Genomic DNA, 11,872 nt, shown 5'->3' with positions numbered 1-11,872 from the left:
TATAGAGAGCAAAGCCCAGCCCTCTTCCCAGAAATGTTGTTCCCTTGATTGTCTGCATCTATAGAGAATAAAAAGTGACATCCCTATTGATTCAAATATTTCCAAATGTTATCTTCATACAAATTCCACTTTGGAAACTTGTTAAATATTGTTGTTTTGGTTTTTCATTTGTTTTTCCTGCTAGTCCGTGGAAGTATTTAACTCTTGACAACTGGGAATTTGGAAAGAGATGGAAATGTTCTCTCCGATAGCTCTACCTTACTTTTTTGAAAGAACAGTAAGGCAGATAATCTGGTGTGTAATCACATAGTAGAAAACAAAATATCTACCCATCCCATTTCTGCCAAGCGTAGTTTGGGCACTGGTGTAGGTGAAGCAGAAGGAAGATAAGGACAGCTGATAGTTCCAAAAAGCCTGCCTTGCAGAAGATTCATTGGATAAACAGATCCTTCAAGATCAGAGATATTACTCTATCAGAATACGAGCTTGGATCACAGTGTCGAGCACAGACTTCCACTGTGCAACCTGGTTGGAGACCCGCTTAGTTAGAAATCCAGACCACAATTCACTCACCTTGAGAGTTACAAACTCAAGAAACTAAGGGCCTAATGCAACCTGCAGGAGTCTTTTTGAGTTGCTTGTTTTCTATTTTATTTGTGGGAACAAATGATATTTTAAATGATTCAAGCCAAATTTTATCAATCATTTAAAAATATATTACTTCATGGTCTTGGAGAATCATAAAATCTGACTCCTATGCTTTCCTGAATGACAGAAATCACAAACTGAAATTGGGCAGAACCACCTCTTCACTCTAAGAGTGTGCTTTCCAGTTCTGAACATCTTTCACTATTTCACATTACCCAACTTGGAAGCCATTTGTTATGGTGCTTGCATTGTTTTTCTTGTAGTGGAAATATATCTTTTATAGATACGGCTCATAGAAATTTGGAAAATTGAATACAAGGCTAGAGGACAGATTGTTTCAAGGAAATTGAACAAGAACATTTTTCTTTGGAGGTGAGGAATAAACATTATGATATAATTAGATGTATTATCTAGGTAATATATGCATATATTTTATGTATATAATATATGCAATCTTACATATGTATGTATATACACCTATATCATATACATGCACCTATGTGTGTGTGTGTGTGTGTGTATACACACATATGGTATAAATGTCATAGTCTTATCCTATCATAAATTTCCACATTCCCCAAAGAAGAATCATCATAATTTTAGCCTTGAAAGAATTTTAAATTATAATGTGCTTTTTTGTGACAGAATCTAAGTTTGCTCTAACTTGATTCTAATAAACAAACAAAAAACTCTCCTTTAAGTAAAAAACAGGAGGCAAAGAAGGAAGGGAGGGAGGGAGGGAGGGAGGGAGGAAGCTCTAACAATCACAGAACAAAATTTTGGATTACTTTACTTTCTGGAATAAAAATAAAATGCAGTAAAGTGTTTTTGCATTCTTTCTGGAATACTGACTTCATCAAAGAGTGCTTTACTTAGGTGTATTAATATGAGTGGTACAGAAAAAAATAACCACATTTTGCAATCTTTCAGAAAGTCTATGGGACAGAATTTTAAATATAACAATATTAACCTGACAAAGACTCATTTTTTAGAAGAAAGGATGATCCTCTTGGGGGCTCCTCTTTAAAATAATTTTAAAGGTCCTCACTCTGAACACCAGGAGCATCAGATCTGAGTTTCAATTAAATGAAGGCTAAAATGTGGCAGAGGTGAAAGAGTGGCCCAACCAAAAGGGGACATGAAATCTGTCCAAATTAATTCTGAGTCACAATCCTTCCACTTGCAATTAAAATGACCTTGAGTGGGTTTCTTTATTTCTATGTTCCAAGTCCCTATTTATAAAGCTTGAATGACCTCTGCTTCCCAGAGTTGATGTGAAGAAACCAGTTATTGTTGGCACTCTCAAATTTTTGTTCTGATTCTTTTTTTGCTTGTTTGCCTGTTTCCTTTGTATATAATGATAACACTCACCATGGACTGGAATGCTTACTTTGCCAGATCAGTGCCCCTTTCCCTAACTTGCAGTTTTCCATATTATTTAAAGTTGTTTCAGGACTGGGGGTGTAACTCAGTGGTAGAGCACTTGTCTAGCATGTGCGAAGCCCTGGGTTCAATCCCAAGTACTGCAAAAGAACAAAAAGTAAAGTAAAATTTACAAGTTGTTCCAATGCCTTCCCCATTAATTTTAACACATTAGACCAAAAGTTATTCTTTTTTCTGCAAATGGCCAGGTTAAAAATATTTTAAGCTTTGTGAGCTTTTTGGTCTTTGTAGCATGAAAGTAACTATAGGAAATATGTATATGAGTGTGTGTGGCTGAGTTCCGATAAAACTTTATTTAGGAACACAAATACTACTTCGTATTTTGAATAATAATACTAAAGAAGTAAGTCATCATACTAGAGCAACACATTCCTACCTGTGTTTATAGCAGCACATAGTTCACAATAGTTGAACTATGGAACCAGCCTAGGTGTTCATCCATGGATGAATGGATAAAGAAAATATGGTATCTATACTCAATGAAGTTCTATTCATCCTTAAAGAAAAATGAAATTATGTCATTTGCAGGAAAAATGGAGGAAACTTGAGATCACTTTATTAAGTGAAATAAATCAATCTCAGAATATCAAGGTCATCATGGCCTTCATATGTGGAAACTAGAGAGGAAAAACAGGGAAAAAAAAGGTAGGGAGGGATCTCATGAAAATCAAAATGAGGTCAGTGACTAGAGGAAAGGATAGTGGGGAGACTGGAGGGGAAAGAAAAGGAAAATACTGGGAATTATACTGACCAAATTGTATTGTGATATTGTGTTCATGTACAAATTTGAGGCAATAAATCCCACTAAAAAATGCCATCTACTCAGTCATTCTTAAGTGCTGTCTTATCTGCATCAGAATCCTCTTGATAAAAATGTGCATTTCCAGAAAGTTCCTAAGACCAAAATCATCAGAATCATTTGGGTGGGGCTTATATTTCTATATTGTTATCCCCAACTATATTTTGAAAAACTATTAAAACTAAAATAATTGAAACAACTGTTCAATGAAAACCTATTTACCTTTCACTAGATTCTCTTATTGCTAATTTTGCCACATTTACTTCATGGGTCTCTCTCTTTCACTCATTCTTTCTTTTTGTCCCTATATTTGAAAGTCAGTCCAAAGTTTGCTACATTTTCTTTATAGTTATTCTTTTTCTCCATTTAAAAATCAATTGTAGACATCATGTTGCCCCTAAAAACATTAATAATTAATGTGCATTTTCTAAGAACAAAGATATTTTATAACCACAATACCCACTATCACACCCAAGAAACCTTATTGACATTTATGCAATTATATTACCAAAATGTGGTCTATATTTAAGTTTCTTCAATTGTTACACAAAAAAGTTCTTGTAGTTTCTTCATGACAATCCAATCCAATATTTTGCATTTTATTTGGTTTTCATGCCTCCAGTATTCTTTCATTTACAGCAATTCCACCTTGTTCCTCGATTTCCAAGACTTGACATTTTTGAAGAACCCAATGTCCCTTGTTTGGTAGAATGCTCCACAATCAGAATCTGCCAGTTTGCATATTTAAATAGCAGATTAGATCAAGCATCTGTATGGCATTCTATGCACTTTTATTGGAATATATTCTAAAGACAATATAAACTAAAAATACCGAACTTGCTCAGTGGTTTTGTAATTAGTACTGCTGTTGGAATAGTGAATCTGAAACAATTTTCATTTGATATGGTAGACACAGCAAGATGAAAAATACATTAATGTTTATGAAACAGATTTCTTACATATTGGGAGATACCTATGAGCAAGAGAAGGCAAGGAAGTTCCTTATGGTGTTAGAGTTGAATGGAGAGTCTAAACGCTATCTTCCTTGGTAGCAGAAACCATGCCTGGTCTCCAGGTCTTGGTTTTTAAATGACAGTCCCCTCTAAAATGATTCAGAGATCTTTAAAAGAATGGCTGACCTAGGGTCTGGGCAGATAGATTACATTTTGATACTGGAATAGCTTGTTATTCCAGAAATAGGGAAAAGAAGTACTTAAAGGCAAAGAGAACCTGTCAAAAGAATACAGGAATCAGATTGAATAAGTGCATATAGACCAAATTCTCTAAATATCAGACAGAAAAATGAGAGAGTCATGGATTACAGCACATTAAGTAAGAATCTATTAACGGACAACTACAACCCTAGTAACGGCGTATGGGAGACAGGCCTTCATTACAGAACTCTGTCTGCCAATGAATGTCGAAGGAATTATTGAATTTGATATCTGCATTTTTATCATACTCCTTAGTGGTTCTAATGCCTTCCCATGTTTGGAAATAACTAACTGCTAGATGTTATCTTGAAGCTCTTTATAGAGCTAATAAAATTTTAAACACAGCTCCATCCCTGAAGAAATTGATATTTAACATAAATATATAAAAATAGAGGTTCTAGTGAGTCCGGTTTTCGCCTTTAAAATACTTGTCAGAGTATTTTACTCCACTGTTCCCTAGACTAGTCCTCTGGTCACTCCTAACCTTGCCATTCTGTTCTAGCATTTTTCTGGGAGAATTCTGTCCCCTCTTCTTCCACCATAATCCCCTTCCCCTGTAGCACAAAATATTTATACCCATGGAGATGGGAAAGGAGGCACTGCCTTGGAATGTTTCCATGCTCTGCCTTTAGTTTGCTCTAGTTTTCTCTGTCCCATCCCCAGACAGACCAGAGCTTTCAGGCATTCAGTTGCTTGTTGGAGTTGAATTCACTGGACAGTGTATTTTGTGATATTTCAGAGGGTTTGCATTTTCATTTCAGAAGTAAAATACAGCATTGCTCTTTGTCTTTTAATGTGTCCGCAGCTTCTAAGGTTTGCAATTACTTGCTACTTTTGTAGAGTTCTGGTTTAATTACTCACAGGAACAATTCACAAGTTAGCATACAGTTACAAATTTCTCTCCCATCGCCAACAATTTCCCTTGCTCTACACATCCAATTTGATGGCCAGATTCTGTTGATTCTGCTTTTAACATTTGTCAAGTACTACTCTTTGATTTTTCTTAATCTTTTCATCATTACTCAAAAGCCACTATTGTTTTCTCTGTAGTTTTTCCCTTGATCACATTAGAATCTAATTTAAGCAAATGATGCTGTCCTAGTCTGTTTGTTACTATAACTAAATACCTGAGACTGCATAGTTTTTTAAAAATATTTATGTTTTAGTTGTAGTTGGACACAATACCTTTATTTTACTGATTTATATGTGGTGCTGAGGATCGAACCCATGGCCCTGCATGTGCCAGGCAAGCGGTCTAGCCACAACCCCAGCCCCATGCATAATTTATAATAAAGAAAAAATATTCTTAAAAACCTTTTTTTAGAGGCTGGAAAGTCTGAAATTGAGATACTGGAAGGTTTGTTGTCTGGTGAGGATCCAGTCTCTTCTTTCAAGATGATGCCTCGTTGCTGTTCTCCAGTGGGGAACAGATACCCTTTCATGCCTCATATGGTGGGGTTGAGAATTTTTCAAACCTTTAAGTTCTGCTTCCCTATTAATTATAAATTCCATATTGTGTGTTCACAAGACAGGAGAGGTGGAGGATGGAAGAGCCTAACTAGCTTCCTTTAGCCATGTTCTAAGTTTGATAATTCCATTTATAACGGTTTCACCCTGGATCCTCTCAAACAATGTCCTGTTCCACATACAAAATACCTTCATTCCATCCCAATATTCTCCAAAGTCTGAACTTGTTCCAGTATCAGCTTTAAAGTCTAAATCAGAAATGGGTGAGACCCAAAGCATGAGTCGCCCTGAGGCAAATCGCTCTCCAGCTGTGAAACTGTGAAATAAAACAGGTCATGTGCTTCCAAAATACAAGGGTGAGACAGGCATAGGTCAAACATTCCCATCCCAAGAGGGAGAGCTAGGAAGGAAGAAAGGGATAGGTAGACCCCAACAGGACAAACACTTCATCCCAACACAAGAGAGTGATCATCCTTTACTCCACATCCTACCTTTTAGACACACTGAGGTGGGGTTTGGGTCCTTAAGGCTCCAGGGAACCACATCTTTGTAGAACACAGCTCAGCAGCAGCTCTGAGGGGTCAGAATTCAGTGCCTCCCAGGCTGGAGTTGCTCACTGATTGGTCACAATTCTGGCTTGAGGGGAAGAGGCCCCACCCCCTCTGCTTCTCCAGCATTGGGCCTCTGGAGACTGTCTTGAGCACCACTGCCCCAGTCGCAGCCTCTGCCTGCATCCCCAGGCTTTCGGAAGCCTCTTTTGAAATCTAGGCAAAAGTCCTCATGCTCCATGGCTCTCACCCCCTCCACGCCTGCAGAGTTGGCATAATACAGACACTGCCAAGGTTTCCCCCTGGTGCCTTCCACCTGATCCACAGCAGGGCAACTGAATGTATGGAGCAGAAACTGAGGCAGCCCTGGGCAGTGAGCCCTGAGGTGTGACAGGTACCATGGGCCCTTACAGTAATGATCTGCCCTCAAGGCCCTGGCACTCTGGGCCTGTGGTAAGACTAGCAGCCTTAAAAATCTCTGGAGGTCATTCTTCCACTGTCTTGATGAACAGAATTTGACTTCCTCTAATGTCCTCATCAAATGTAGCTGGGCCATACCCTTGGCATTCTCTTCCAAATTTACCCTTTCATTCCTCATATGGCGGGGTTGAGAATTTTTCAAACCTTTAAGTTCTGCTTCCGTATTGATTATAAATTCCATTTTAACCCATTTTTCTTTCCTTGCATTTTACTCTAAGCAATCAAAAGAAGCCATGCAGCACCGAACACTTTGCTTAGCCATTTCTTCTGCCAAATATTCTAGTTTATTACTCTTAAGCTCTGCCTTCCACATAGCACAGGGTCATGGAGAGTATTCACCCAAGTTCTTTGTACTTTGTAGCAGATGACCTTACTCCAGTTTTCTATACATGGTTCCTCATTTTCATCATGCCCTCTTTGGAATTGCCATTACTGTCAGATTTCTACCAACATTCCTATTATAATCACCTAAATAATCTCTGAAAATATTAAGGGTCTACCTGCTTCTTTTCTTTTCTTCTTGACTCACATCAGAATAGCCCTTTACAGTCCAGCCATCACCATTACCCAGTTCCAGAGCCACTTTTACCTTCCTATTTGTTATAGCAATACTGCACTCTACATCAATTTCTCCCTTAGTCCATTTTTGTGCTGCCATGACAAAATGCTTGAGAATAGGTAATATATAAAGAGCAGAAATTTATCACTCTCAGTTCTGGAGGCTGGGAAGTTCAAGATCAAGGAACCAGAAATTTTAGTGTTTGGTGAGGTCCCGTTTCTCCTTCCAAGATGTTGCCATGTTGCTGGATCTGTGACAGTACAAACACCATGTCCTTGTGTGGCAGAAGGCACAGCAGGGATAAATGCTCTGTCATCATAGGGCAGAAGAGATGAAAGGCAACATCTTGGAAGCAGATATTGGGTCCTCCTCAGACACCAAAGGAGACTGTGACTTGATGTTGAATTAACTTGTTCCCACCAGGTTTTTTAAAGGTTGCTAATCTCATTCATGAGGGCTCTACCCTTATGACTTAATCACCTCCCACAGTCCTACCTCTTAATACTAACTCATATTGGGTCTTAAGTTTCAACATGTGCAACATATGAATTTATTTGGGGGTTGGGGTGTAAAACACTCAAATCATAGCAGCTGCCCAATTGCCTTTGTCTAGGCCCTCCATGCCCATGTCTTTGGGCCACCATCTATTGCAGGTTCCAAAATTCCCTCATACATGACGAATCTAAAATGACCCCACACCACCTCCTGACAAATCCTCTCACCTCATTGATCACCTAACTAACAGTCATGACCATTAATTTTGGAGTGAAAGAAACCTAGGAATTAGGCTTAGGTTTGAATCTGCCTCAAACACTTCTAAGAAGTGTGACTTTGTGGTACTTGACAAACCCACCTGCAAAATAGGAATGATAGTACCTGCTCACCTGGTTTCTGTCTGAAATCAATGGTATATATTATGCACATACAAGGACTAACAGTATAAAGGTTTAATAAGAGCTAATTGTTATTTCATTGGCCTTTCCTTGTCTTCCTAGTTCTCTCTCTGGTAAATTATCATAAGCCAGTCAATCTTTCTTTAACCTTTCTCTTTTATTTTTACACAAATACTAATTCTTAGCTATCCTGCCTAGCCTATTGAGCAGTCTAAGTTATTTTGCTACCTTCTGTTCACCGCAGACCTCTGTTCCCACTGTGTGTGAGAGATCATGCTAGAGCACTTCAGCCTTTCACAACCAACCCATTCTTCATTCTGCCACCAGCAGGCATGCACTCTTCCCTGTCCCGTGATTAGGAGGAATGAATGGTTTCCTTGCACTTTTATGATAAATTCTATGGTAAGGTCTCCATTGGTCTATGGTGAACAGTTCTCATTTGGTCTGTTCCAGGCTTCTTTTCAAATTTGTTCCATCAAACATGCTTCTTTCTTACATGATTGTCTTCCTCACTCTAACCAGGGGGCTTTGATGGAGGCTGTCAATCATGGTGCCTCTCTGTGGCCACCAAAAACACATGTGATCCAAGCTAAGTCACCTGGGTTCTTTTTTCTTTGGACTTCTCCTTCCCTTTCTCCTTCTCCTCTTCGTCTTCCTCCTCCTCCTCCTTTCCTCCCCATTTCCCTTCTGAAAACCAAGCTGGGCACTGTGGTCTTGGAGCTACCAGCTACAGTTTTGCCTTGAACATGATGGAAGAATGAAGTATGCTAGTATCAGGTTCTAGTTCTACTTGAGGCAGATTGGTGTGTGAACCAATGCACTTCCCATTTGACATTAAGCATCAGTTGGAATACTGTCAACTGCAACCAAGCGCTCTGAACAAGAACACTCTCTTTTCACCAGATCTTGATCTTACTACTTTCTCAAACTCATCAAAACTGGTCTACTCACTGAAGATAATCTACACCTCCTTTTTTTCCTGCCTTTGACCAAGTTTGTCTCTCTAATAGGAATATATCTCTCTTCTCAAACCGAAGCCTGCCCATCCTTTAACATTAAGCTTAAACCCTTCCTTTTCCATGAAGCTTGATATTTATGCTATAAGCACAAGGAAGTATCCTCTTACCTGAATATCTAAACTGTATCATCTAACATATGGAAGAACCGAGATTATCTCATATGATTTACCAATTAGATCGTTCTTGTGATTTTTCCTATTTACCAAATTATAATCAAGTTAAAATGCAATCATTTTAACAAATCCTACCCATTTTATAGGTGAGAAACTGAGGTTTAGAAGTGAAAGGATAGTTCAAAAAAAAAGGGTTCAGGATAGACTTTAAAGACATCTATGTTTAATTGATAATAGTGAAGAATGCATTGGATAGGGGAAAAAAGTTTCAGGAACTTAATATATCTGGAAAGGTCTATGTTATTAGACTTAAGGGAGTAATAGAAAATTACTAGAATTTGTTAGGCAATGATAAATAAAAGGCAGAAATCATTCTGTGGTTTAAAATATTCCCAGCCAGCAAAAGTATTGGAGTACTCTTTGAGTGACACCCAGAGCAGTAGAAGTTAAGGCCCTTGACAGAAAAGGCAGTGGGGTTGAGGATGAAATATTTGGTGATTCTCAAAACTTCAGTTAGAGTTAGGAGACAGTAGTCTTCCTTATCTGTGAGGGATATGTTCCAAGTCCTACAGTTGGATGCCTGAATCCTTGAATGGTACCTAATCCTGTACATACCATGTTTTTCTCCTACACATACACATCTATGATAAAGTTTAGCAGGTGGTTAAAAACAATAACTAACAATGAAATAGAATAATCATAACAATATGCTACAATAAAAGTTATGTGAATGTGGTCTTTCTGCCTGATTTAACTGCTATGGGGTGGATAGCACATGCAGAGTGGATACACTAGGCAAAGCATTGATTTGAGATGGAGCAGGATGGTGCTATTCAAATGTACAAAATGTTTATTTCTGGAAGGAATTTCCCATTAATATTTTCAGACTGTGGTTGACTATACGTAACTAAAACCATGGAAGGCAACATTATGGATAAGGAGGAACTGATGTAGAAAGGAAAGATGAAAAATCCTTCCAGGATAAAAAAGAATTTGTACATGGCCATACTTGTGGACTGAGTTCAGCACTAAGAGTGAACAGGGAGGACATCTGGGAGGGAACTTCTGGAGCAGGAAGGAGTGCTTCCTGTGACTTATGAATATAGGCTTTCAGGCTATGAGGCAGAGTAAGGAAGGAAGTTTGCTATTTCTTGTGGACCAAGGGAGGAGCTCACAGAAGTGTCTCCATAACAGAAGTGGAGATGGTAGAGAAAGGAGTTTGAGGTTCCCTCACACGTACAGCCCTTATGATAAAGGTTTGCCTAGTAATTTAATAACTAACCTCTTTTGGAATCTGGAGTGGTTTTACCAGATTATGAACCATCCTTTTAAATTTATATCATATTATTTTAAAGATGCATGTGGATGAAATGTCAACTTCTCACTCCTTTCACCTTCCACATGCAGCATGCTTGCCAGCCTGACTTTCTAAAGTTCCTAGTGTGTGTTGGAAGATCTGCCTCCTAGGACGTGACACATACATTGTATTCTACCCGTCTTTCCAGTGGAATCTAACCTGTCAATTAAAAACTGACAAAATGTAACACCCCTTATGAAAAATTACTTAAATTTTTATCATAGACACTGATGTCCTGGTCGAAAGTTTGTTTCAACAGCAGGTTGTTATGGAAGGAAAGTAAAAGGGAAATTCACTAAGATAAGGCAGAGGAAAAACAACTAATTACTTTACAATCCTGCACTGACCCAGCCTGAATAAAGTCTACACAGTGAGTAATAGAATAATTAATAATCCTAAATGAGTGAGAAATCAGATGTCTCTTACCTGATTGACATGTTCGCTGAGGGTCTGGGTGGTTGACTATCTAGTTTACTAAGGACCTGCCCAGGAATATGCAGGTATATGCAATAAGGATGTTTCCTGATGCTTTTTGGATGCTGAAGTACCTGTTAGCCAACTGGGGCACACCAGAAAAGAAAGAAACTGCTCAGCCTTCTTTTGTTGATATGCCATACCCCACCCTGGTTGTCTCAGAGATTTATCTTTAAAGAAAGAATTACTGACCTAGCATGATTTGGAATCTGAAGACTGGCTGCTTCCAGACTCCTTCACACTCAGCACCAGCCACCTCCTTCTGCCTGGGTGCTCCTGGTATGTCAGTCTTCCTGTCTTCTCTGTATCACTGGGTATGCCTACCTCCAGCACTTACCTTAGTTTTCCATGAAAGCAGGGACTCACAGTGTTTCCTCAATGTGTATTAACATTTTGTGAACCCTCCTTGCTCTTCTTTCATTCTGTTTTCTACTATACACCAGATACCCAAGAGCTCTCCATTTCTTCTTCACTATTCACTCTGTACCAATCTCTGTTCTGTACTGGGGCAACCCCCTAAACTTGCTCTATTCTTTTCTTTAAGAAGTCGTGTCAACATCAATGTGTATAGCAGCTCAATTCACAGTAACCAAGCTACGAAACCAAATTAGGTGGCCTTTTACAGATGACTGGATAAATAAAATGTGGTATATTTTCTTGGAATGGAGTGGAACAGAATGGAATACTACTCATCCATAAAGAAAAATGAAGTTACGACATTTGCCGGGAAATGGATAGAACTAGAGGCTATCATGCTAAGTAAAATAAGCCAATCCCACCCACCCCCCCAAAGAAAAGGCTGTATGTTCTGTCTGATATGTGGATACTAATACACAATAAGGGGTAGCAAAAGGGAAG

The sequence above is a fragment of the Marmota monax genome, unplaced genomic scaffold (genome assembly GCF_021218885.2).
Source record: "Marmota monax isolate L192 unplaced genomic scaffold, Marmota_monax_Labrador192_F-V1.1 WCK01_AAM20220418_F8-fsc00003, whole genome shotgun sequence".
Classification (NCBI taxonomy): Eukaryota; Metazoa; Chordata; class Mammalia; order Rodentia; family Sciuridae; genus Marmota; species Marmota monax.
This window is presented reverse-complemented; position numbering follows the sequence as displayed.